The following is a 13,087-nucleotide window of genomic DNA, read 5'->3' as shown; positions in this document are numbered from 1 at the left end:
TCCAAAGTGATTTTTACCCCCAGCAGCATTAAATCAGAGTTTTCATTGCTCCGTACCTTCACTAACACTTTAACTCTGTATTGCTTATAAAATTGTGTTTTTAATTTATGCTTCCTTGTTGGTTAATTATGTCATATTCCTGTTCATGTCTTTATTAGCTGGTGTGATGCCCTCTTTTGTGAATTATCTGTATCATTGACTTGTATTTTATGGTTGGCTAATTTATCTTCCCGATTTACAGCTCTTTATATGCACAGGGCACATGTATTTCAGATAACTTTTCCCATTCTTTCACTTCCATATACCCTTGCTTAATGGTATCTTTTGAGGAACAGAAAATTTTAATTTTAGTGAAATCTAGTGTTTTCCTTTTAGAAGTCTTTGGGGAAATCTTTTAAATATCTTTTTACTAATGTCTTGAAGATATCTTTGGATGTTTTCATTTAGAAGTTAATTGTTTGACCTTTCACATTTAGGCAGTAATTCACCATTAATTGATTTGCTTGTGTATATGACATGAAGGGTCAAGAACTATTTTTTCCCATATGAACCTCCAGTGGCCTTATTCCCATTTATTGTCATGTTCCGGCAGTGCCATCTTTGTCATAAATAAGGCAGATATTTTCTGGACTTGCTGTTTTGTTCCATTGCTGTTTATCTTGGAGCCAATTTGAAGTCCTCTTAACGACTGTAGCTTTACAGTGTATCTTTTAGTATAAATGCTTCAACTTTTTCTTCATTCTTCAACCTTTTCTTCTTCAAGAGTTATCTTGACTATTATTAGGCTTTTGCATATTCATTTTGTCAGTTTCTGCAAGCATTAGGGCTTTGATTGGAACCACACTGACTCTATTAATTTGGAGCGAATTTACTTCTTTTAGCATGGAGTCTACCAACACTCCATACAGTACTACTCCATAAACACGATGTAGTTCTTCATTTACTTAGGACTGCTTTAATTTAGATTTTGTAGGTTTTTGTGTCAAGATCTTATACATCTTTTATTAGATTTATTCCTTGGCTGTTTGATCTTTTTAATGTTAAGATAAATGATATCTTTCTAAAATTGCACAAATTTTTTTGCTACTATATAGAAAGACAGTTGGTTTTCATATATTGAACTTGTATCTAGCAACCTTACTAAATTCACTTATTTTCATGATTTGTAAATTCTTTTGGCTATTTTTCATGTATAATTAAGTCATCGGTTAATAATGACAGTTTTATTTTTTTTCTTCCTGATCTTTGCAATTAAAAAACCTCTCTTATTACACTGACTAGTACATCTGTTCCCATCTGTATAATTTCCTGATCTCTGAGAAGAAATAATTGACCATTAAAAGTGATGTTGAGTATAGGTATTTTATAATTGCTGTTTATCAGATCAAAAAAATTCTTTTATTCCTAGTTTGCTGTGACTTTTTAATTAATAATGAAGGTTGATTAGAGAGAACACCAAAAGCACAAGTAATAAAAGAGAAAAATGGATGAACTGTACTTGTTTAAAATTAAAACTTCCAAAACCCATCAAGAATCATCAAAAGATAAGCCACAGATGGAGAGAAAATGTTTCTGAATCATATTTCTGAAAAACACTTATATCCAAGAATAAAACAAATTATTTGGAAAAAATTTAGCAAAAGATTGGAGTAGACACTGAGTTACATACTCAGTTTCTTTAATATGTATTTGTGTTTTCAGATTTTCTGTTTCTTTGTCAGTTTTAGTAAGTTGTGTTTTCCTAGAAATTTGGTTGTTTGTCCTTTTTCAAATTAATTGGGCCAGAGTTGTTAATAATATTCTCTCATTGTTTTATTGTCTGTAAAATCCTTAGTACTGGCCTTCTTTCATTCTTGATTGGAATTTGTGCTTTCTTTGATTTTCCATTATGAGTCTTGCTAAAAGCTCTTTTATTTATTTTAGTTTTTCTCAAAGAACAAGCTACTTTGACTTTTTTCTCTTGCACATTTATTTTCTATTTAAAAAAACTTTTTTATTCTAGTTTTTTATCTTTCTTTTCTTCTATTTTGGGATTTTTTTCTCCCTTTTTTCTATTTCTTGTTAGGGATAGTTGATAAGGGTATTTGACTGCTTTATCAGCTCCTGTGAGAGGTCTGTTAAAAACCCACTGTGGTTGTAGATGTGTCAATTTTTGCTTCTTATATTTTAGAGCTGTGTCTTTTTTGTGTTTTATTTATAATTCTTATGAATTTTTTAATGGATCATCATGTTTGTTATTATAAAGTGATCCTCTGTCTTGAGTCATGTTTCTTGCCTTCACTCTCCCTTGTCAGAGATTAAGATGACTTTACAAGTTTTCTTTTGCTTGATATTTGCGTGTTTTTTTTTACCCTTTTTCTTTAGCCATTCTGTGCTCTTATATTTTAAGACGTATCTCTTGCAAATGGTATCAAATAAGATTTTAACCTCTCCTTGCATAACCTGTGTGAAGATTTCCCTGTAGTGTTTCTTTCAGTGTAGGCCTACTGACGTCTGATTGTGTGGGTGTGTGTGTCTGAGTGGGTGTGTGAAAATGTCTTTATTTCACCATCATTTTTGATGGATAGATTTGATTCGTTTGAAATTCTAGGTGGGCAGTTATTTTCTTTCCTGACTTTAAAGGTACTCATTTTCTGTCTCACACTGTTGTGTGGATACAGCAGTATTCCATGACTTCTCTGCTGGGACTGGTGTGCAGTGAATGGGTCACAAGTGTTACGAGCAAACCTTGATCCTCTTTGGCTCCTGCCATGGCTTCCAGCAGCCTGGTCTCTTTAACCTGAGTGTGCTTTTCTAAGCATGTTGTGTGGCCACAGGGTCAGAATGTTGGTAAAAGCCCCCCGTCAGACCTCTGGTTGGTGTGTTAGAGGGCATCCTCATGGTGTCCTGAGACCATAGGACATGATGGATCCCATGATGCAGTTACGGGGGCCCCTCAGGACCACCTCATCCAGAGTCCTCGTCTGTCCCATCAGCTTCCACTTCTTCATTGCTTTGGCTCCTCTTTTATCCGCTCCCTTCCCCTGTATCACACTACATTTAGCTACTTCTGTTAGCCAGTATGTATTAGCTAACATGCACTAAGCAACATTTTATATTCTCAGTTTACAGTTATATTCTCAATGTTAAATGACAGTGAGTTTGAACCATTACTTCATTAACAAATACATCCTACTAATTTAATGTAGAATTTTTTGGCCCTACTAACTTTTTTTCTCTGCTAAATTTTAACTTCTCATAGAAAAAAATTAATTATGAAGATATTATACCAGACATCCAAAAATGTTTAAAGAGTAACGTATTGAGTAACCATCACCTAACTAAAGCAGCACAGTATTACAAATAAGGTTGAAGTTCTCTGTGTCCATTGCCAGTCACATCCCTCCCCTCTGCTGAGGCCACCACCAATTGAATTTGGAATTTATTATTTCCATGCATGTTTTATATCCCTAAGTTGCATCCTTCTTTTAAAAACTTATGTAAATGATTATTATCCTGTGTATCTTTCTGTAATTATATATGATTATAAACACGTTACACTTATTTCCATACTTACAAGTCTTCCAACATTGTTAAATTTATCCAATTTTAGACTTTTAATTTCTTCATTTTCATGATGCACATACAACATTCTGTTGCATAAATATGTTCCAGTTTTATTAATCCTTTTGTTGAGTGTCTAGGTTACTTCCAAGTTTTTTGCTGTTTTTATATATGTTACAATGAATGTTATTGTACATGTTTCCTTGGGCATGTGTTTGAGAGATTTTCTAGGGTGTGTATACCTAAGAAGTGACGGGTTGTGGGATGTGTGCTTGATCAACTGTAGTTCTCACTCCCACAGGAAGTGTGTGGGCTCAGAATGTCCCAGCCTCAGCTGATAACTTGATATTATGTCTTGTCATGATCAGTTTCCAGTGGGCTAGTAAGAGAGTGAGGAGCTGACTGTATACCTTCTATGCTGTAACTGTACTTTGTCTTTTATTTGTCTGTTTATTTAAATAGGGACCTACCTTGTCTCAGAGAAGTTAATTTTATAAAAAAGAATGTCTTTGTTGAGCCACAGAGTAAACAATCCCTTTAGGAATTCTTTATGTTTATTTGTATCTGTTCCCAAGTTAAAAGTCTGGGGTAAACTCCTAATTATGACACTGTTCGTTTGTATATACTTTCAAACGAGTGATTCTTAAATGTGATCCGTGGTCACCAAGCGGGCATCCATGAGGGCACAATGGTTTTCACAGCAGTGAGGTGCCCTTTTCACTGGGTTGGCATTTGCACTGATGGGGCAGAAGCAGTGGTGGGTAAAGTAAAGTGCCAGCATATTTGCAGGAACCAAGAAAGTGGCATCAATCTGCAGTGATTTTTGTTAACACAAATGGGTTTATTTGTATTATTCAATGAATAAATAAATATTTAAAAATTTTTGTTTCATTTTATAATAGAACAACTGTTGGTAGATTTATATTACATAATCTGAACAAAGCCCCTTCCTCTAAGAGTATGAAGGGCGCCTGAGACCACAAAGCTTGAGAACCATTACTTTAAGCACATGGTAGATGTATGAACAAACAAATATTTTATCCTTTCTGATACTGACCAGCATCTTTGGGAAGAAAAAGTTAGATAATAGAATTCCTTTGGTAGATAAATTCAGTCTTATCTTCAATTCATTGCCTTAAAATTTTGTTTATAACTGGATTATATTTGTAAATAAGATCAGCACCTGCAAAGTATTTTATGGAAAGAGTCAAAATGAACTCCAGTGAAGTTGTCCCTTTTGTCTCCAAAATAAGAGCAGTGATTAATGAAATCAGTAAGCATAATTATATTGTCTGTTTAGCACGCTGAAGAGGACCTTAGAATATCAGCTTTAAAAAGTTGCACACTGTCTTCTATATAAGCTTTGACTAAAATACATAATTAGATTGTCATGACCTAAGCTGGTTGTAAAACAGCATGAAATATATTTAATTTGAAAAACATTTTATAATTTTAAAGATGCTTCCTATTTATGATCACACGGTATATGCAGGTAGTTATTAGAAAATAAGAATTTGGTGTAAGCCTTTGACATAAAGTATCTATATTTCTTAAATAATTGCATACACAAACATTTATGGATTTGGAGTTTTTTGTTTTTTATGTAAATAGGAGCATTCTATGTAATGCTTATATTTGCATATGTATCAATTTACTTTTTTATTAGTGCTTTTTAATACATTGCTGCATAGTACTGCATAGTGTAGTCTCATCCAAAATTTTAAAGTATCTCTTCCTTAATGAACATTTAGGGTTCTTTGTTGTTGTTCGGGTTTTTTGCTGTTTTTGTTATTTATAAGAAAACAATGATTATCTTTGTTCAGAGTCTTTTAGAGCATTAGTATGTGTTTTATAGGATAGATATCTAGACATAGTGTTGCAATTCTCAGGACGTACTGAATATAGAATGCGCCAAAGAAACTGAATCAGTAGTTGAAAGTTTCTTGACAGAGAAAGCCTGAGACCCAGTTTTTACATGTTAAGTGGCTTACATTTCAGATTCTCTCCCTAGCTGGTGAGGAACAGATCATTGCAACCGTATACTACCTCTTCCACAGAACGGTGGAGTTAGAGTTCCTTGCTTACCTCATTATTTCAGATCAGCAGGACCTTCTGCATAAATATGACACAAACAATGGAAGAAAGGATTGAGAGGAGCCACACGTGTGAACATAGATGAGATCAGTAAGTTTATTACAAAGACCAAGTTGGATTTTCACAGGCATTGAAGGGGGAGAGAAAGATTTCCCCTTGAAAATACAAAATTTAATTCATGACATTAGCCAAGTAAAATCATGGGTTTTTCTCAATAGACTGAGAAAAAGAATTAGAGAGATGTCAACTCTGTCACAGGTAAAGCGCAAGGCAAGCCAGGAGGAGCAGAGCACTCCTGTTCCTGTTCTATTTTCTTAGTAAATGCTCATGAGGTATCATCTCCTGTTTTACCATGGAGATTTCAAATCAAACAGGCTCTGTACTCACAGACAATAAAGCAATAATAGAATATAAAAAAAAATCGGCTGATCTCCTAAAGTCAGAAAAAAAGACAGGAGGCCCCCACCACCTCTGTTCAATATTGTTCTGAAAATTCTGGCATGTGTGCAAAGGCGGGGAGTAGGAATACAATAATGGCTGAAAAAGAAGAAATATGACACTGTCTTTCTCAAGTGGTGAATGTTTCCATTGAAAATCTATAAGGATCAATAAATTATTAGAAAGAATGAGTGTTGCAAGATAGCTGAATATAAGATTCATATAAAAAATAATTAATTGCCTTTCTTGCTACCAGCAACAGACACAAGATAGCAATCAAAGAAAGATAATGTTGACAGTAGGAACAAAAGTGGATCTAGAAATATATGCAAGCTGTTTGGAAAAATTATGAAACTTTATTTATGACATTAAAAAAATTAAATGGAGACATTGTCTTATTGAATAGAAAGATTCAGTATCAAAAAGATGATTCTCACAAATGAAATTAAGTGCATTAATTTTGTGGGGAGCTTGGTGGGCACAGACAGGCCCCCAAATAAAATAGCTGAACGTTCTTAAAGAAGGAAATAAGGATCCTTGCCTTATTATGCTCAAGAGCTATTTTAAAGATACAGAAATTAAGGTGGTATATTAGTGGCTTTGGGATAGACAAATTGACCAGTGGAGTGGACCATAGAACCATAAAGTAGGGAGGGGAACTGATACGGAGAGAGGAGGAGGCGCTGCAGATCACTGGCGGGTGGCAAAGACGTGACTACAGTTATGAAGTAAAACAAACTTGTGAGGTCTTGATGGAGTGAAAAATCTCTTAAACACAAAAAACACAAAGGGAAAGGTTGATAATGTTCTATGAAATTAAACTTAAGAACATGTTTGTTAAAAGACACTCTAAAGAAAGTAGAAAGAAAAGCCACAAACTGGGAGAAAACACTTGAAACACATAGCTGCCCAAGGATTAGTATACACACACACACACATACATATGAATGCATGAATCAACACATGCATACATACGTGTAACCTGGAAGTCAGTAAGACAAAAATGTTTCCCACAAAAGCGAAATGGCAAGTATGCGCAGGAAAGATGAGCGTCCAACAGATATTCATAGAAATGCAAATGAATACCACAGTGGGATACTATTTTATACCTAACTTACGATTCCTGATTTTCTTTAGATAACAAGTAATCTTTTATTCCAACTACCTGGTCTTTGTTGTAAAGCTCCTATATATCCTGGCTCCTCCCCTACCTCTTCGGAGCAGTGTCTTAGAGGGGCTGTCATCCCAGCTTGAGTCCTCCCGCCAAATAAAGCATAACTCTTAACTTTTAGGCTGTGCATTTATTTCAGTCGACACACATAAGCCTCCGGTTTTCTTTGGAGTCCTTATCCTCTAGTTCTCCTCATAGTTCATTTTCTATACAGAAGGGCTTCCTGGGGGTTATTTTTCCCTAGAGGAAATGGCTTGTCTTGTGGGTGTTAATGGATGCTGGTGGTGGAGGATCCTGCACTGTACACTTGGGGCTGTTTTCACATACAGATGTGCTGGTGCCTGTTCATATGGACCTGAGGATCGTTAAATTGTTAGGAATTTTGTGAGCTGCTTTTCAACAACCATATACATCTTGAGATCCATCATTGTAGCCGTATCAGTAATAATACAAATCAGAACGTATCCTTCCTCTTTGATACCACTTTCCCCTCCTGCGTCCTGTTGCATGTTCATTTTTTGCAGCTGGAGTATCTTTCTCTGGGTTCTAAAGGGTGATTGAACTTTGTTCTTGGCCACAGTGGCTACTGTGCTCTGCTTGTTTTTAATGAAAGGGTCTAAGGAACTTAAAGGCACTGGATACATTTGAAAGCTGTTCTATTAACATAGAGATGAGAAAGAAGTTCTGTATATTGAGTCACTAAATTACTTTACTGTTCCTGACTTCTTAGAAAGCTTCTTCTTAAGAAGTAACCCCAAAATTCTACAACAAAATTTAGTTCTTCTGCTCTTTTCAAAGAAAAAAAAACTTAAAATGCATGGCTTTTTTTTTGGAGATATTTTATTCTAAAGAAATTCTCAGGTTTCTCAAAAGTTGATCATTGTTACAAATCCCCACTTTCCCCTTCAAGTATGAGATGTCTAGGTAGAAAGCAGTAAGTAACTACTTTGAAATATGCGTTAGCAAGTCAGCATAGATGTGCAAACATGGGATTATCCTGGTCTAATAACTGCTCTTGTTCCTCAGCTTTCCACCCGTCCTCCAGCTGCATGATCTGGGCACCTTACTGCTGGGACCACCGTTGTGCAAATTAGCAATTTAGAATATGCTGTTCTCAAGCAGTCTTTGTCTACTTAGGACCAGTCTTTGTCTAATCAGATGGTATTTCATGAAGAGCTAGAAAGCATTTTTAAAGTTCTCTCTGAAGTAGAAACTCTGAGGGGGGAAGTCCTGATTCTCTCAAGTTGAGGCCTCAAGGAGTTCCTATCTAATGGTAAAGAATATTTAAAATAACCAGGTTTTCACCAGAATTTTAAATTGTAGGCTCTAGTATGATGTGGATGATAATTTTGTGAATGACCTTTCACAGTAATCCTTTAAAATGCCGGGCATTTTTGGCTCTCCACCCCCCCCCCTAAATAAAATTGCAGAAGCTTCAATTTAGCTATGTAAATGCAGAGCTTAATTTGCACTGAAATACAAGTAATTATGTTAAGAGGACAGATTGTAAAATTCATCTATTTAACAACATCGTTTTTTCTTAAGATTTTGTTATACTGTAAAGTTTTAAAAAAGGAAATAATTTGATTTTGAAAGTTTTCAAATTCTCTGATTAGTTTTTCTTCATGTGATTGAAAAATCTGTTGTTTTAAGTATTTTTCTGCCAGAAAAAGCTGTCTCTCTGGGTCAGATACTTAGAAAATATTTTTGTACAGTGGAACAGAAAATTTTGTATAAAACTCATGTAAATTGTATGGGATAAACCTCTTCTCAAGAAGTGCTTCTTATTTTTCTTTTCTTGGCATGCTTTTGAATTTTAAAATTGAGACACAATTTTGAGCTTTAGAATTGAAAGACTCAAAGAAATAAAGAGTAAGTCATTCATAATTAAAAACTAAAGAAGCACAAAACTGTAGAAGCACATTTCTATCAGACTTTTATGTTAGTCACCTTTCTGCAGGGGTTTGTTATGGAATGAGACTTCCCCCCACCCCCCAGCCTAGCTGACTTTGTACAAGAGAATATTCTTTCTGTTTCGGTGACTGCATAATGTGTCTGTCTTCCTGTTGCCTTTACCTTAAGCTAGAAGATACAATACAGTTCATATTGTAAGTTGGTCTTATGTCAGAACATCAGCTCAATTTAATAGTTGCTCAGAGGCTTTGCCATAGATGTTTATTTTATTATAGAAAAGTTACATTTTATACATTACCAAAGTGCAGTGAGCTTCTATGAATTGTTTTGATAAATATTGATTGAGGCATACCATGCGTAAATCTCTTGAATGTGGAGGTTGGAGATGTGGATTCTAGTCCTCTCTACCATTTGGTACCTCTCCTGTCTCCTTGTTGTGAGAACATTGTGGGTTTTTTCTCCACCTATATGTAGTATCTAGCATAGTAACTGGCCCGTGGTAGATCTCTGACTGAAAGAGTAAGTTGGGATCCTGTTGGTGTAGCAGTTAACAAAGCTGTACCGGTTTCCTCTCATCTTCAGATTGGATTCTCCCTCGGAATCCCTTTCTGTTTGCCTGTACCTGAAATTCAAAGAATCACGCTCATCCTGGCCTGAGTTTGATTCTTTCTCTTCCGCCCCATTTGTGTTGTTTCCAGGATGTGACTGAGGATGATAGAACAGACATAGATGGACCAATTTGCTTATTTATCGTGATTAGTAAATTAGGACACTGTCCTTTTGCTGGATTAAAATGGGAGGTGTAGCTCAAGGGTTCAGGTTTGAAATGTAAAGGTAGTTGATGCTAAGGAGATATCCAAGTTGGAGATGTCAGGCAGGCAACAAGAGAGAAGTCTGGACAGGAGCAGGTAGTCCAGGATTGAGATGTGAATTTGGGAGCCATCAGAATGTTGATGCTATGTGAAACTCTGGCCCTGGGTGAGTCACCTAGGAAGTTAACTGCAGAGAGAAAAAATGTCTGGCAACCCTGAGGCATTATAATGTTTCAAGGCTGAGATGAGAAAGAAGAACCAGAATGGAGACGGAGAATGATCAACCTGGGAAGGTAGGTGGGAAGAAAACAGTCTTCTGATACCCAAAGGAGGAAAGTCTTTCATGAAGGAGGGACTGTCAGCAAAAGCTGCTGACAGGCCAAGTAAGATGCGTGGTAAAGAAATTGCTTAATATTACAACCAGCACCCTTTTGGCGACAGCGTTGAGGCTATGGTCAGATGCTTAATTTGCCTGGGAAACAATGAAGAACTGCATTCTTTCTGTACGGCAATTTTGGGAGATACCTTAGTCTGGGTACCAGGCTGGACTTTCTGGTTTTAAGTACTTTAAAAAAAAACTAGTTATCTGAAACTTATCCTGGTTATGGACAGATACTTCCTATAATTTGATTTCTTGTAAATAAACTATAGGTGAAAGTATTTGGAAAAAATTTCCTCTAAAATATATGTATATAGCTTTCTATGAAGCATAGCATCTGATTTATCATGGCTTAATTGTAGTCTCGGATGCTGACTTATCATGGCAGTCATAGTCTCTGATGTAAGATTCAGAGTTTTTGCATATGAATAAAGTGTGAATAACTTACCGAAGTTTAAAGTATTGTATTTGTCATTTCATGCATTTAGTCATTATATTCCTTTTAATTACATAAAATGTTCATCTAAGAAATGTGCTTGTAAATGTATACATCCACCTAAAACTCTATAGTATCCCATTTTAGAATTTAGATATTCTCCACTAATGAACATAAGAGAGCTTGCATCAATTCCAGGTGTATCCCTGTTAAGCTTTCCATTTGGTTTAGAGGCATCTGATACTTACTTGAGAGAAATCCAGAGGTGTTACTTATTTATTTTTTTTTCAGTTTAAGTTTATCACCATTATACAATCCAAAGCTTTTTCAGATATTTGATTTTTGTTTTGCTTTATCTGAAATAAAGCTTATTCTGAAAATACCTAATCAGTACCACAGTGACTATTATAATACAATTTGAGTGATTATACACTTGTTATGTTACCTTTGCTGTTGCCTTTTTTGGCTTTTATTTTACCTGTATTGTGTTAAGAATTGTTCAGAAAAGAACATTTTCAAAGTTTACAGAATTGTTTGTCGGGCTGCCACGTTGACCTATTTAAGTAATTTAGTTAAATTGGATGTTATCCAGCATGTATTTTACATGCCCCCCCCATTTGATGTAATAACTAGAAATTGGAGGTACTGAATTACGGTGCATGAAAGGTTGATTGGTGAAACACTCTGCTTAAGTCTGACTTTAGTTTTCCAAGTAGTAATTTCCAGATCTCAATTTTAGTTTTCTTTACCCTCTTGCCAAGAATGATGGAAGGCTGACACAAGTACCTAGGAGTTACTTGTTTTCCCTTATGAGTAGTTAACAGCCCCTGTTTATTGAATCATAGTCTAGAATGGAGTCATTACACGTCACAGTTTGCAACTTATGGTCTCTTGTCTCTTTTTTGAGTTTATTACTTTGGCTGCTTTCATTGGGGTATTAATCACATTATGACTTTGGACAGTTTTGTGAAAATTATAATGTGTTGCTAAATATAGCAAGAGTAATGGGCTTATCAACCAAGCTCTATCACTTATTCTAAAATATTACCCTAGAATATTCTAGAATTTGACAAGACTAGAAAAAAAAATGACTTTAAATTTTTTTGGCTTTTTTCAACTTTTTTTTTTTTTTTTTTTTTGGCATGGGCAGTGATTAGGTTTTACTTATTTATTTTTAGAGGAGGTACTGGGGATTGAACCCAGGACCTTGTGTATGCTAAGCATGCACTCTACCACTTGAGCTAAACCCTCCCCCATTTTTTGGCTTTTTGAGCCAAGCACCTGCTTTGTTCTTAATGGGTCCTAGTGGTTGAAGCAGTGCCAGGACCTGTCATGTCTTAATGGGGAGGAGCTCAGCCAGCATCTGGAATCATGCTGATTTGAAGCCAGACCCTTAGGCAGCAGCTGTAAGATGTGGAAACATACTTCTTCCAGGGGAAGACTGGGAGATGGGTATTTCTTGCCTTTGGGTGGCAGCCAGTTAGGAGCTTTGTTTGCTGTGGTCCTTTTGAACCATTAACCCAAGGCCAGCTGGTCCGCAGACCCAGGCAGTCAAAAGGGATATGTCCGCTAGGCTACAGAAGCTGGGGTGACAGACGTGTGTACAAGTCCTTTCTCAGAGACAGCAGAGACCTGGAGCAGGGCAGATGGAGAGTGGGAAGACGGTACCTGCCAGCCTCCCAGTGTCTGGAGAGGATTGTAGTAGGCCCTTTGATGTGTGTTTAATTAGAAGCTGCCCCTCCCTCCGCAGCTAGGAAGACAAGCTAATTGGCCTCTTTCACAGAAATACTAGACCTTTCGTTCGGCTACCTCTCCGCTGTGCCGTGCGGTGAAGAGCTGGTTAAGAGCTCTTTCTCTGTCTACACTCTTGTGGGGCCAGTGAATATAAGCTTAATGGCCTTCAGAGCCTGGTGATCAGGGGGTATCTCCTTGGCAGCGTCTGCAAAAACCAGGGCGCCAGATGTGTGCACAAGCTCATTTCTGGGAGGTCCTGGTGACCTGGAGCGAAGCAGAGGAAGAGTGCGAAGGTGTGGCACCCCTGATCTCAGTGGTCTTGGGATGGTATTGCCTCTGGATGTGCAGTGAGCTAGGTACGTGTCCCTGGGACTGAAACTTTAAGATAAGCAAGCAGGCTGCTTTCACAGAAAGACCGGGCACTTCTCCGTCAGCTGCCTGGGCTCTGGGTTTGGGTGGGTACTCAGACGGGTCTGTGCGAGCCCAGGACACCTTCGCAGTTCACTGTCCCCGTTGCTGTTGCTGACGTGAGCCTGTTTGCTTTCAAAGCCAGGTATTTGGGGGTT

General features: G+C 36.7%; 1 protein-coding gene across 1 annotated transcript in view; it reads left to right on the top strand.

Annotated features, from left to right (window-relative positions):
* Window positions 1–13,087, top strand: part of LOC140685368 (CD109 antigen-like) — a 212,073-nt gene that overhangs the window by 20,505 nt on the left and 178,481 nt on the right. The window lies entirely within an intron of this gene.

Source organism: Vicugna pacos, chromosome 6 (assembly GCF_048564905.1).
Source record: "Vicugna pacos chromosome 6, VicPac4, whole genome shotgun sequence".
Taxonomy (NCBI): domain Eukaryota; kingdom Metazoa; phylum Chordata; class Mammalia; order Artiodactyla; family Camelidae; genus Vicugna; species Vicugna pacos.
The sequence above is the reverse complement of the archived record's forward strand: the minus strand, read 5'-3'. Positions and strand labels throughout refer to the sequence as shown.